Source organism: Schistocerca americana, chromosome X (genome assembly GCF_021461395.2).
Source record: "Schistocerca americana isolate TAMUIC-IGC-003095 chromosome X, iqSchAmer2.1, whole genome shotgun sequence".
NCBI lineage: Eukaryota > Metazoa > Arthropoda > Insecta > Orthoptera > Acrididae > Schistocerca > Schistocerca americana.
This window is the reverse complement of record NC_060130.1, coordinates 950,431,231-950,437,230: the sequence shown is the minus strand read 5'-3', so window position 1 is coordinate 950,437,230 and position 6,000 is coordinate 950,431,231.

Here is a 6,000-nt window from a genome sequence, read left to right as displayed (position 1 = left end):
TGCAGACTCTTGCCGCACGAATACGAGATGCCTTAGAGGCGGTGACTGATAAGATGTTGGCAAAAACATGGAGAGAAATTGAGTAGCGCCAAGGTGTACTACAGGTAACAAATGGGGTACACGTGAAAGTGTAGGCATTAAAAAATGTCTGAGTTAATCTAAACTTTGTAATAAATCACGTAGCTGTAGCATAGTTACCGACAGATAAATTTTTGTAATAAGGAAAAGATTTTATGCTCATTCTCTATGCTTTGGTAAATAACTCAGCAACTTTACAGATGAGTGTACGGTTCGATTTCTTCGAATAAAGCGCTATACTTGTCAGTTAGGTTGTACTTTTATTCAAGTTGCGTTTTAAATGAAGTTACTGATCATACCCATGTGTGTTAAGTGATTAAGCACGGCCACGTACTGAAGGTATGAAATCGGAAGACATGCGTCATTAACAGCTAGAGTGAAAGTAGGCCAATTTTACTTAGCTTCGTGGAAGAGCTCCGGCATCGCGTCTTAACGATTGGTAGCTCAATCAGTTTCTCATGAGCAAGACTAAACGATACGAGCGCCAATCAGCACTGTGTTCAGATTCCACCGTAAACTACACAACATCCCACGCTATCGGGGCGGAACGCCACAGAATACCTCGAGAAAATTATTACTATTACGATACTGCTCAACTCACCTGTAGGATTTCGAACCAGTCAGTGAATTTAATGTTTAATTTTCATTAAAACTGAGTTATAGCTACAAGAAATCAAGAAAACTGAAAAACTGTCAACAGATAGTAGCTCCAGTGGAATGATTAACACAGAATTTGGACTGACCGCAATGTTTTTTTTTTTTTTTATTCTTTATGACGCATTTCCAGCATAACCATCATATGAGAAAGAAGCAATCCGTTATGAGCTAATGCATAAACTGGTTAGCACGGAACATCATGACAATATTAATAGATACCAAAATAAAAGCAAAGTTATATTCAATAAACAGGGTTTTCCAGGACGAATGATCAATACTCAGGAAGGTGACAGCAACGATTTTCGAAGCAAACCAGTCTAGTAAACATGAGCTATAAAATTCATACCTTAAGAATTGCGAGCAGTTGCTCAGTAGAGGAGATGTGTTTCACACTAGTGAAGAGGAACACGAGTGCTTATATCGCTTACGGTATGCTCTTTAGAGACCATGTTACTAGATTTTTTTTTTTTTTTTGTTTTTGTCCGTAATACCACCACCTCTCAAAATATGGAATGCAAAGAACTTGCGGTAAGAGAGATCCGCTTCACATTTTCGAAGATGAAAGGAGGTTTAGGTATGCATTTTATAGCCCATCTGTACTAGGCTTTTTTGCCTCGAATGGCCATTCCTGTCATACCCCTGAATATTGACCATTCGTCCTGGGACACCTTGCATATTTAGTCACCAGCTGTACTGAACAGCACTGTAATGTTCAGAACAGCTCTTGACAAAATATTTAGATCTGATAAAGAAATGGCACAAACATATGACATCTAGAAAAATTCGGTGCATGACTGCTAATGAATGATCGCCTACGTTTATAAGGATTTCCTATTTTGTATATTGGTATAATTAAGAAGAAGCAAATACGCAGTAAAGGATTCACATCTACACAAATACATCGCAAGCAATGCATAACGCAGGGTAGTGATGACTGGTATTAGCCACTTCCTGTTCGACTCCGTCTGCGAATGGAGCGAGATTTAAGGCACTATTTTGATGCTTCTGCATGAGCTGTGATATTTTTTCCCTCCAGATATATTCGAAACTAAAAATTACTATTTTCTTTTGCTCAATTTGTATCCAAATTGTGCAGAGCCAGATGGAGAAATATGAAATGGAAGTAGTTCAACATGGACGATCTGAAGTTTGAAAGGTAGGAGAGAGATACTGTTGGAGATAACTGAGGCGGGACGGCAATTGCCCGCTAAAGGCAAAAGTCCCAGGTTTGTGTCCTGTCCGGCGCGAAGTTTCAAAGCGTCTCAGAGCGGAATGCTCAAAATCTACAAATATACCCCGTATGCTCTGCAGTATATTTCGGAGAGTAGTTCACATCAACGTGAGCGACTTTCTGTCCTATTCCAGTCGCGTATGAAGCAAAGTGCACGCCCCGTAATATCGCTTTTCTTATTCTCGTCGTCGCCGGAAGAGGGATACGCTGCAGGCAGTAGAGCTGTTCACATCGTAGTTCTCCTACTGTCACATGTACCGATGAATCAGGATATTACTGGAGTAAAAGAGGAGGGGAAGTGTGCTCCCTGGAGAGAGAAATGACTGCTCTCCTTCTAACACTGCCTCTCTAAATTTACAGAACAACTTGGCCTTTCTTCCAGCTCTATTTAATGATCAAGCCTTTTTTTTAGCGGACCCGCAGCATGCATGAGGTCGAAGTACGACATATTTTATTTTTGGTACGGGTTTCTGCTACACTATTGATTAATTTGCTCGTAATGATTACAAAGTTACGAGCTCGTCGTGTAACTTTGTAATCACTACGAGTAAATAAATCAATAGTGCAGCAGAAACCTGAACCAAAAGTAAAACCATTTTATAAGTCATACGAAACTGTTACCACCCAGAAGCGGGTCTCTAAATTCTATCACCCCTGGTATTTCGGCCTACTGGATACGGAAACCGAATACTGAAGCGTCTTCTTTGGCGTTTCCACGAGAGGTGCACTACACTCCCGCAGAATCCGTCCAACAAATTTAAGTCTTCCGTTCGCCCTCTGTAAAATTGATTGTTCAATATCATTCATTCCGATTTCAGAGTAATGCATTTTCTACACTAATGAAGACAGAAACTTGGGTTGTGTATTAATTTACGTGTAGGACTACAAGTTTTTATTTTCAAAAACCATACGATTGTACAAGGGCTGCTATTCACGTGCATACATACAACTTTGGGAAACTTCTTGCAAGTAAGTTTACGATCAAAGTTTTCAGTATGCTCTCCAGTGGGCCTACGACATACATGCAGATGATATTCACACTCGTCCGTATACTTTTGCGAGCATGTCTGCAGCTACTGCATTCTCTGCTCCTTTCATGCGGCGTCACAGTACACCGAAAGTTGATGGAAGTGGAAGCACATGCGCCAAGTGTTTCACGAATCTCCACGCTTACCTATATATCAGGCGACCTTGGACGCCAGTGGTCCAATGCGAGATCCATATACCACATATAGCAAACCATCGTTGGGGTGGATTATTTTTAAGAAATGCTGTTACGTATGGGTGTCAGTGAGGTGGTTCATCTGTTGAAACATTAAATTTTACAGCGTAGTCTAGCATTTATGGAAAACGCCCGATCTCCGACACGTCCAGGTACATGACTCCTGTAACCTTGTGAACGAGCGAGCTAACTACAGGAGACTCCTACCAGCAACATCAGCAGACAACTCGCAGTTGGCGCCAAACTTTCAGTTTCGATTAAAAATTTAAAATCCATCTCAAGTTTCTACTTCCATTCAGGTAGAAGATACAGTACTGTGAAGTATGATTAATATTTTTGAGGCCGCGGTGGTCTCGCGGTTCTAGGCGCGCAGTCCGGAACCGCGCGACTGCTACGGTCGCAGGTTCGAATCCTGCCTCGGGCATGGATGTGTGTGATGTCCTTAGGTTAGTTAGGTTTAAGTAGTTCTAAGTTCTAGGGGACTGATGACCACAGCTGTTAAGTCCCATAGTGCTCAGAGCCAGCCAATATTTTTGAAACGCCCTGTATTACGCCTAATCTGGTGCGGGTGAGAAGACAAGAGAAAGTAAAACGACTCCTAACTCCTAATGTAGCAGCATTCGTACTTTATGCTCCTTTCAGTAGGGAATGACACGTCTAGCAACGATTAACGAGAAGCTATCGGCTATTGGCCTACGCTCATGTCGTCATGAGTGACAGCATGGATGTCTAAGCTTCCATGGACGTTAAGTGTCGTCAGTGAACAGCATGGCTATCTGTTCTGGCGCTTTCGTGCTCACACCGACGAACTATGCGGCATGTGCTCTGTTTCGTCTCTAGGCCGATCACTCCACGGCGCTAGTAATACGTGTATCGCCCTAGAACCGGCAGTCATTTGTACCCGTACAAATTGCACAGAGTGTAACAAGATGTTTGGAAAATCATACGCGTGGTGGACGATGTACTTAATGCAGTGAACTCTTATTCGGGAGGAGCAGTGATCGAATCCCCGGACAGTCATCTAGATGTTGATTTTCCTGGCTTTTCTTAGATTAATTAACACAAATGACTGTGTAGTTTTGCTAAAATCGACACCCCTGATTTCCCTTTTTTTTTTTTTTTTTTTTTTTTTTTTTTTTTAGTACCAGTGTCTTTCGCATGAGATCACCGATGCTATTGCAAGACAGTGACATCTAGTGGCTGATTAACGTACTTCTAAAAATGTTGTGCATTATAGCAATCACAGCGTTAAAGCAACTGGCGGCACGCAGATTGTGCTGCCTTTTTAGGAGATCGTTTGTACTACTGCTGTTATCCGTGGTTTTGGAATGATTTGCTTCGAAAGGAAACCACTGGAGAAGTAAGTAGTTTTTGTATTAATTTATTAAATTTTAGGCCCATGTTTGAGTGTTATCTAGAACTATAATTTGTTTTAGGCATTACATGTTCATGGAAGTTTCGATACGTTGGATTTTGTGTAGGAAAAATGCCAAATTACTTTCAAATATATCTCATGAAGTGACGGGTGGTTTAAAATTTTATGTCCCAGTGGTTCCAAATTGAAACAACACCTTCAAAATAATTGAGTGTTTACTTTTTCCAACTACTTCTTGTTTTCATTGCTTATTATGAAGAGAAAGGTGAATTTTGTGAAAAATTGTGCTCCTTCTAGATGGCCTCGTTTTCAACTCTAATCTGCTTGCAGTCCTTTTCGAAGTAAGTAAGATAAAATGAAACTTTTTATCTATATTATTTCTGAATACTAGTGCCCTTTTGAAGTTCAGGATAAATGTATGTGTGGCTCACCTCGGTTGTTCTGTTCGTCCGCAAGTATTTTACCTATTTACTTTCACCATTCTCAGTATTGTACTGTTTGTTTCATTGACAGAAACGTTAGTGTTAGCTCTAGCAAAAGCTCTCTGCATTTGTACAGAATGTTTGGTGTAGAGTAGGACAGCCCTATTATTTAATTAATGTTCAAGGTACTGAACCAAGGTTTTCGAGAAAAAATATTACATAATAGGTCTACCTAACATGGTGCATGGTTAATCATTTCAGCTTTATTAACTACCGAGCTACTGAGGTAGATCCAGTTCAGTGTCAAAATTTACTTTTACTTTCGAAGTTCAGAACAGGTGGTTAGGAAGGAAGTTTGGAATTTAACGTGCTCTTTGATGTCGAGTTTATTAGAGTTGTTGAAATACAAACCAAAATTGTTGCCCGGCCAAATATGTGCTGGAAGCTGGTTTCCGTTTCACATACTGCTTGAGCAACTCCTGGACACCACATCACTGCCACATTTCTCCACTTAGCATCAGAAAAAGCTGAAAAAGTGAAGATTTAGATTAATTTTCTTTTGTAAAGGATCTACGTTTATTCAGAATATTCTCAGTGACAGGTACAGCACACACAAGATATCGCGCGTGATTCAACATACTGTTTTATCAAATGTTTAATTTTCTTTCTCTCACTGTGCAGTATAGTAACACGAAAGGCTTCGTGCTATGTCCTTGATTCATTTAACTTTATTATTATTTTTTTATTACAGAGATTAAGTTAGCCGACGATCTGGGAGATTCTGTGAGCAGTGATTTGAACTCTTGGTTATAAGAATTGCTATTTATACTAATGACCTGAGCCCTTGTGAATTACTATCCTCAGTTTCTGATATTTACACACTACGTACTTTAACTAAATGTAATTATCTATCTAGATTTACAATGTTCTTGTGACTATAGATATTGGTCCTTATTGTCAAATAAGAGTAAGTCTAGTTGGCAAAAAGGAAGAGGTACTCTCATAGACGCACACT